Source organism: Gossypium hirsutum, chromosome A09 (genome assembly GCF_007990345.1).
Source record: "Gossypium hirsutum isolate 1008001.06 chromosome A09, Gossypium_hirsutum_v2.1, whole genome shotgun sequence".
Lineage (NCBI taxonomy): Eukaryota > Viridiplantae > Streptophyta > Magnoliopsida > Malvales > Malvaceae > Gossypium > Gossypium hirsutum.
The window spans coordinates 81,472,943-81,482,398 of NC_053432.1; the positions used below are offsets into that span (position 1 = coordinate 81,472,943).

Consider the following 9,456-nt stretch of genomic DNA (forward strand, 5'->3'; position numbering starts at 1 on the left):
TCCACATCCTTAATTTATATAACATGCTACAAATAGCAATATCAATAATTTCACTATTTACTTATATGTATATTCAAAACCGTCCATTTGCGTCATAGTCACTAAATTATTTATATCTTGAGCTACAGAACTCGAAATTAAGATCCGATAATTTTCCGTGAAACTAGACTTATGTATCTTCTTACCATAAAATTTTCAGAATTTTTGGTTTATCAAATAAGTACAGTTTATTCTTTAAAGTCACCCTTTGATACGAATCCCGACGTATCATGGTTCGACACAATTCGACAATATCAAGCATGGCCTAAGTTCGAGGGGCCCAAGTTCAAAACAAAGCCTGATCTTAAATTTCAACGAGCTCAATTCAGCCCGATTTTAGCTCAATGAGCTCGTTTGCTCATTTTTCTAGTTTATTTTAATTTAAGCATTTTATTAGTTGTTGGAATAAATTAATTGAGTCTAGTTAAACTTAATTAAATCAGTTCAATAATTTGGTTGTGTTATTTTTAATAAATTAAAATCTGGACATTTTTAATTATGTTTAAATGTGTTAGTTAAATTAGTTAATTTGCTTAGCTCATAATTATGTTTAGCTTAATAATTGGGTTTTAATATGTTCCAGCCGAAATTAATATGTCTGAATTGGAACATACATCAAAACAGGCTTTTAGCGGCGTTTTTTTAGGCCTTTAGCAGCGCTTCTTAGCGCCGCTAAAAGTATTTGCGGCGCTTTCACTAGCGCCGCAAAAAATGCCACTATTGACAACGTCGCTAACTTTTGCGGCGTTTATGAGGCAAAACGCCGCTAAAGATCATGTTCTTTAGCGGCGCTTTACCCACAAACGCCGCTAAAGAACATGATCTTTAGCGGCGCCTTACCCGCAAACGCTGCTAAAGAACATGATCTTTAGCGGCGCTTTAAACACAAATGCCGCTAAAGAACATGATCTTTAGCGACGCTTTAACCACAAACGCCGCTAAAAAACATGATCTTTAGCGACGCTTTTGATAAAAGCACCACTAAAGGTCATAAAAAATAAAAAATATATTATAAAAACACCACAAATCCAATTTAGAAATGTATAATTTAATTTGAAGACGTATTAAAATGGAAATTCATGAACAAGACGTATAAGGAATTGTGATCGAGGTACATTGATACGAATAGCATGATCAAAGAACTTAATCACGTAAGGAAAATACATGGTTAGACAGATCTTTTTACATTTTAATACATCATAACCATAATTGGTACAATTTTATACCCTAATTGCTGCACCAGCTGCAGTTTCCAGTTGAAGAACCCTGATTCCATTGACCTCCTGCATTATCCATTAAAGAGAAACAAATGTAAAACAAGTGGTCTCCAATCAGTGTATATATATATTTTTAAAAACACACAAAAATTAAGTAGTAATTATAAAGACAATAAATAAAAATCAATACCCACAATTAAAACATAAAATGCCAAACATCAAAGAGACTAAGGACAGTATACATATACCTATAAAGTATATAATAACTCTCCAAACACATGAAAAACTTAAAAAGAAAAAGAAAAAAAAGAAATATATATACCTACATCGGACAGTATGCGTATCCACACAGATACATGAGTACAAGTTTGCTGCAATATTTTCATTTAATTCATATATCCCTAATAGCTAATTCAACATCCAAGGCAAAGTAAACATTTACCTTTCCCTATTTCCGAAACTACAAAGTAAAAAGCCAACCTTTTGATGAGTTTACTTATGCAAACTACCATTTTGTGCCTTATATTTTCTAGTATTCTCTTATTACAAAGGTGCTTCACCTGCAGCAACAGCTAGAAAATATAATAGGGTACCACTTTACTTCTCATCAAAGATGAAACTTATAGCATTTTTTTTCCAATGATTCTCAAAAATAAGTTCATAGCAAAATATTTCTGTATGATGTTTTAGAACATTTATGCATTTCTGCATTTTCATAGAAAACAAAAAAAGAAGTCTAGTGATAGACGGACAATACATAATGATATCAAAAGGTAGCTAATTCAACAAGTTGTCTATAGAAAAGGAAATGGCAACTTAAGTTGTGCTCAAGATTATCTGAAACCAATCTTCTCTATGTTGTTTATGTAGCTCAAATATGCCTATAAGAATGTTATGTGTTCCCTTAACAGTTAGGTCTTGCTCCCTAATCATAAAATAGACACATTATACTGATGTTATCATTTAGGAGGAGGATTATTCATGAAGCTCTCGATTGAAAAAATTATGCATAATTATTTTAACAGAAACTTTGAACTATAAAGTGTCAGGATATAATGTCATAATATTTAAGGAATTCAAAGTGTCATACATTGATAAGCCTTACTGCAGTGTCAGCACCAATTACAAAAGCACTACCGGGAAAAAGTTCAGCTTTCTTATAGAAATAAGGCTGATTAGAAATTATTACTGTCTTTCCTGCCATTATAGAAACACAACCACTTATTCATTATTATAAAAGCTGTAAAATCAAAATAATAGCAATTAGGGAACCCTGCAAAAATTGTATGTGATTGAGAATGCAAGCAAAAACTGATACAACATACTGTCATCATTTTAAGAAATACAAATTTCTATATGAAGTTCAAAATCAATAGTGAATATACATTTATAACAGGGGCTTGTTAAAGCCTCAAATATTACTGATAAAATTTAAACCAAAAACCCGAATGAGAAAAGAAGCACATAAACACTTAAAACAGACTTTAGATAATGACACTATTAATATAAAATATGCTCCATTGTAATATTGAATATTACACTATCTGGGCCTTCTAATGTTTTGAATGTTTTTTTATATTAGTAGTATACAAGCTATACATCAACCTGTTTATATACATCAATCTTTTTTACAGTAATATTAATATTACAGTATGTTTTGTATATAGTATGTGCTAAATTTTCTTTGCATGTACATCTTTATGGATTTATCTATTCAATTTTCCATTGCAACTCAAATGGAAAAATTCTAAAAGGTAAAACAAGGAAATCCTAAACAACATTCAATCTGTCTTATCTAAACTAATTACACAAAATTTATTCATAGGGACTAAAAGGCACCAAAACCCGTACCAGTAGTTACAAAGTGAGCAAGCAAAAAGAACAAAAAAGCAAAAATATAAGTAAGCAAGTAGTAACAAAAACCCATACCAGTAACAGAGTAAGCAAGCAAAATGAGAAAAACAAACAAACAAACAAAAATAAGAGCAAGCAAAATGGGGAAAAAGAACAAAATAAGCAAAACATTGCCGGAACTTGAACCCGGGTCTCTCGGGTGAGAGCCGAGTATCCTAACCAACTAGACTACAACGGATTGATGATGTAAGACTATTTTTATTTTTGTTTTTAACAATTTATTAATTATTTGTCATTTTTAGAGGGTGGTAAGCAGGGTTTGCAAAAGATAGCATTATGCTTTAGCATTGGCTTTAAGGCCTCTTGTGAATCAAATATGTTTGAGTAAATGCTATCTCAGTAAGACAAAAGTAACTATACTAGATATTCAATAACTTGAATTCATTCGAGGTATGCTAAACACTATCAGCTTGCTAGTAATTCTCCTTATTGGGAGTCACATCCCAGAAAATAAGTTATTCCAAGAAGTTAGTTATGTGTAGGGAAAACTACATCATCAAAATATAATGATACCGGCATAACAAATCAAGAAAAAGAAAGATAGTTAAATAACTAATATGACAATAAGAATGGATAATAGTTAAATAAATAGAATAACACAACTTAAACTCTCATGTCAGACCTGTCCCACGATGACTTTCTCAACCCAAGGGTATGCAAATTCACCCTGTAGACAAAAGTGAATATCTGTTATTAATATTTTCAGATTCAAATGAAAAAGAAGGCATTAAATTAGCCATATTCAGTTGTATATATACACCTCTTTGCAGTTAAAGATTTCAATGACTGATTCTTTTAGTGCCTGTACATAGGAAGCTATATAAATAATTTCTGATAGTCAAAAGGTAAAGTCAGTTCTTGTAGAATATTACCACTTGTTTACTCGGAAGCTTGGAACCATTTAATAGAACTAATTTAACATGAAATGAGAAAAATATAGCATGATGGATATGAGTTCAGGAAGTCAGCAACAATCATAAGAATCTAAGACTAAATAATATTTATATATATGCATAAAATAATAAGTTTTGAGTGCAAGCAACTACATTATAATCATCATAAAATGAGTTACAAACATAAAGATTAAATTTGAAATCTAAATTAAGCTAATAAATTTAAATCCACACCTTATCACTAAACTAGTGTAATGAGCGACATACCAATGTCGTGTGGTTGAATTGCTTATTGGTAGTGTATAAAGGGCAATGATTTGCTTCAATTTAATATATCAATATTTTATATAAATATAAATTAATTTAAACACACAAGATATATGAATATGAAATAAATACTCAAATCTACTCTCTCTTTTTGTGTGTGTTTTTGCTAAATTTAAAAAACATTAATTCACAAGACAACTTTTTTTTTTTAGGTACAATAGCACAGAATAATTTTAGATGATTCTTTAAAGCGCATTCATTTATATAAAAGACCATAAATATATTAATAAAAAGGCTGTAGAACAACGCATGAGCCAAAAACCGATAGCCAGGTTAGACAAACCCATTAAGAAAAGTAACATTAAATCAAAGCAAAGTATACAGAGCCTAAGGAAAAAGATAAGATGAAGCATTCACTACTTACTTCACCTCTGTTTACCAAAATTTTATTTTTATAAAAAGATAAAAATCATGGATTCATTCGGTTTAAAATATACATTCCATCATTAGTAAACATCAAATGAATCCCTTTCGAGCGAGTTTGGTCAGATCTATTTACCAAATCCACAGTTTCCTTCAATACAGCCTCCAAGACTTCATTTTTATCCCCCATTTTCTCTTGCTCTTAACTCAAGACTCCCAAAAAGATGAACTTTACCTTGCTGCAAAAAATAAGGAAAAGAAAAGAAGACATTACACAACTACCAAGAAAAGAAAAAGAAAAGTTGAAAGAAAAAAATGATACCCAGTTTTCAAAAGGCTTGATCTTGAATTTAGATTACTGTTGAGGAACCAAAATGAGAACAGCCCAACAACTCCAAAACAACAACAAACCAGGAAAAAAGAAAAGACCAAACAGAGAAGAAGAAGAAGACGAACCGCTTAAAGAAGTAGAGACGAGCGAAGGCAGAAGGGACGGTCTACGACAATGCAGCAGATTTGGGAAAGGTTTGGGTCGTGGAGCGCAGCAGACTAGGGTTCTTGATTTGGGGGAATTTTTGGGAAAATTGGGAGGGGAATAAAATGAGGTTTTTCGGGTATGGGAAAAATTGAAGGGGAATAAATTTGGAGGGGAATAAATATTTCAACCAGAATGAAAACTTGCGGCGTTTTTGACCCTAGCGCCACTAATGTCGTTATTGTGCAAGACAAAACGACAACATTTTGTTTAAACTACAACGAAACTTTGCGGCGTTTTTATTATAGCGCCGCTAATGCTCATTTTTAGTGGCGTTTTTTTCTTAGCGCCGCTAAAGAAATTAAATTCGCAGCCAAAAACTACACCGTTTTGTCTATATTATTAGGAATTTTTTGCGGCGTTTTTCGTGGAAACGCCACTAATAAATTAAATTCTTCTATTGAAACAACGCCATTTTGGGAAATTTTAATGCATAGTTTTGTTTAAGTAATATTTATAAAAATTAGATAAAATTATAAATTTTAGTTTTTTAAGTAATATTTATAAAAATTAGATAAAATTAAAAATTTTAGTGTTTTTATTTCATTTTTATTTTTGTATTTTAATTTTATTTCTTATAATTTGGTCCTCTCCAAAATTAATAATTATACCTAAATTATCCATAGCAATCTATTACTTTTTTTTAAACTTATTTATTAATTATACCTAAATATATCAAATGGTTTAGATTCAATTTTTTAAAAATATAAAAGCATTAATTAATTGTATAAAATTACAAATCTCAAGTAAACCTTAACCTTATTAAACCCTAAATTAACCATTGAAATGATATAAATTTTAAGTTTATCTCTCTCAAGGCATAATTTAAACCCTAAATTATACATCTTTTACAATTACATAATTTAAACCCTAACCCGACCCTTGAATCCTTAAGTCCTAACCCTTAAATCCCTAACTCTTAACCCCTAACCCCTAACCACTAACCCCTAAACCTTAAATCCTAACCTTTAAACCCATAATCCATAAACCAAATCTTCACACGATTTTGAAGAACCAAATTAATATTATCTCTTTTACAATTATATAAGAAATTAATTAATATATAAATTAGAAAACACTAGTTAATCTAAACCCTAAACCATAACCCGATCCTAAATCCCTAACCCTTAACCCCTAACCCCTAAACCTTATTTAATATATAATTAAAATACACTAATTATTCTAAACCCTAAACTCTAACTTAACACCAAGTTTCTAAGCCCTAAATCCCTAACTCTTAACATCTAACCCCTAACCTAACCCTTAACCCCTAACCCTTAACCCATAAACCTTAAATCACATTAACCCTTAAATCAGAATCCCTAATCCATAATCCCTAATTCCATAATCTATAAAACTTAAAATTGTAACTCCTAAACCAATCTTAAATCCTAAATGAACCATATCTATACCCTAAACCATATTTATTAAACCCTAAACTATAATGATAATTAAATTAAATATTTTAAAATTAATACTATCTTATCTCTTACAATTATATTTGAAATTATTTAGTATATAAATTAAAAATCAATCAGTCATGTACCCAAAAATTTTAAAATTATGGCTTAATAATAGTATTTTAATTTTTCTATTTTTAACAAATATTTTTCCATGTTTTTTATTTCAATTTATTTCTACGTGTCATTATTTCAAATTAATCCATTTATAACAAATATTTATTTAAAATTAACTTGAATTTTAATTAATATAAATAAACAAATTAAATAGTAATTAATTCAATATTTTAAAATTAATACTATCTCTTTTACGATTAAATGGTAATTAATTCATGATGAAGACGGTGGTGGAAGAGAGAAACACTCAGGTGTTTTGAGGATACCAATTTTAGGGGAGAAAATTTAGGGGTTTCAGGGGGAATTTTGGGATAAAAACGCATAAAAAATTTGGGAAATTTTTTATAAATTGATTTATTTTTTGCGGCGTTTTTATAGAAAACGCCGCTATTGCTTACCTTTAGCGGCGCTTCTTATAAAGCGCCGCAAAATTTTTTCATTTTGAACAAAACGACGCCGTTTTGCTATTCTAAATTTTTTTTATAAATTGATTTATTTTTTGCGGCGTTTATATAGGAAACGCCGCTATTGCTTACCTTTAGCGGCGCTTCTTATAAAGCGCCGCAAAATTTTTTCATTTTGAAAAAACGACGCCGTTTTGCTATTCTAACAATTTTTTATTTTTTTTATAAGTTGATTTATTTTTTGCGGCGTTTTTATAGAAAACGCCGCTATTGCTTACCTTTAGCGGCGCTTCTTACAAAGCGCCGCAAAATTTTTTTATTTTGAACAAAACGACGCCGTTTTGCTATTCTAAAATTTTTTTATTTTTTTATAAATTGATTTATTTTTTGCGGCGTTTTTATAGGAAACGCCGCTATTGCTTACCTTTAGCGGCGCTTCTTATAAAGCGCCGCAAAATTTTTTCATTTTGAACAAAACGACGCCGTTTTGCTATTCTAAATTTTTTTTATTTTTTTATAAATTGATTTATTTTTTGCGGCGTTTTTATAGGAAACGCCGCTATTGCTTACCTTTAGCGACGCTTTACGAAAAACGCCGCTAAATCTCTGAAAGTTCAGAAAACGGCATCGTTGGGCTTGGGTTTTTTTGCGGCGCTTTTCCAAAAGCGCCGCTAAATCCCCAAAAGCTCAGAAAACGGCGTTGTTGGGCTTAGGTTATTTGCGGCGCTTTGCTCAAAAATGCCGCTAATACTTTTTTTAGTGGCGTTTTTCGTAATGCGCCGCTAATGATCGATCATTAGCGGCATTTTTTATCCAAACGCCGCTAAAAATGCCGCTAAAAGCCTGTTTTGGTGTAGCATGTTTTAATTTGTTCTAGTACAGCCATTTAACTTGTCTTAGTTTAGGACACATTTATTTCTTGTCCAGCCGAATGTGGTTTAAATTTGCTGTCAATTTAATATGTTCAAAGCTGATTAATTTTGGTTTAAATGTGCAGCTATTTTCAACATTAAAGGAGCAAGCATGTCGAATTCAATGTGCTTATTGCTGCAGCCGAATTAATTAGTGAACAAGGCATGGACGGCACATTAAAGAGCTGCTGGTGCATAGGGGCATGAAACGTGATTAATGCATTAAAAAGTTGCTGGTGCATGAATAGCCTAGGAGCATGAAACGTGATTAATGCTTGAAGGCTGCTGGTTGGTGTTCCCAAATGGCCATTCAGTCAAAAGATGGTTGAATATTCAATGTTCCAAGCTGAATTAAAAGGCCAGCTGCTGTTTAAGTTTCTCTAGGTGCTTTTTCGGGAATAACAAGGGCCATGGCTGATTATAATTAATCCCATTCAGCTGCTTACATTCAGCTTCTATATCTATTGTCCATTGGCGTCCTCAAGGAGCATTTAAGCTACCCAAGCCTATCCAGCTGGTCAAAGCAATATATTTAATATCATGCACTCTCTTTGGTCGAATATTACAAGATTTTTCAGCTCATTTATGTAATGCCCCTAACCCGTATCCGCTGCCAGAATAGGGTCTCGGAGCATTACTACCACTTGCAAATCACTAAAAAAAATTCATTTAAATACTTATCAATTTAATGCATCAATAAATATATTACCATTCAGTCAATGGCTTGGCACTTGCCTAAGCATCAACAACAACACTTGTTAGTGTACTTACACATATTTCATATAAATTCTTATTTTCTCAATATGTCATATTTGAATTTAATACTCGTCTTAACTTACATATTTTCCTTTGTTAACATATAAAAGATAATCTCATATGTACATGTCATGATACATATCATTCTCTTACCGTTTCTTTAATAACATATATCATTCATTTCATTATATCAACATTTCATGCACCATCATTTCCTTATATCTTAGGTATATTTATTTCGGTAATGGTTCGTATTAAACTTAACATAATTTAAATTCCATGTACCTATACTTATTTCATTTATCTATCTTATAAATTATTTCATACAACTATTTTGTACATTTATTTCCATATGACCAATTCCTGTAAACATTTCACATTACCATTTTGTATAACCAATTCATTTAACCATTTGTTATATAACCTGAATATTAGTTGTTCGACAGATATCTTGGCGTTTCTCTTCTACGATCTTATTTATCTTCGACATGATGCCATAGTGTCTTTCAACTATGGTCTT

General features: G+C 31.0%; 1 long non-coding RNA gene across 1 annotated transcript; it reads right to left on the reverse strand.

The window, feature by feature from the left end:
- Positions 1-1,139: 1,139 nt before the first annotated feature.
- Positions 1,140-5,195, reverse strand: LOC121206300 (uncharacterized). The gene is made up of 4 exons (XR_005901383.1): positions 5,076-5,195; positions 4,890-4,992; positions 3,793-3,837; positions 1,140-1,322 (listed from the first exon to the last, which is right to left on the reverse strand). It is a non-coding gene; the product is annotated as an uncharacterized lncRNA (long non-coding RNA).
- Positions 5,196-9,456: the final 4,261 nt, after the last annotated feature.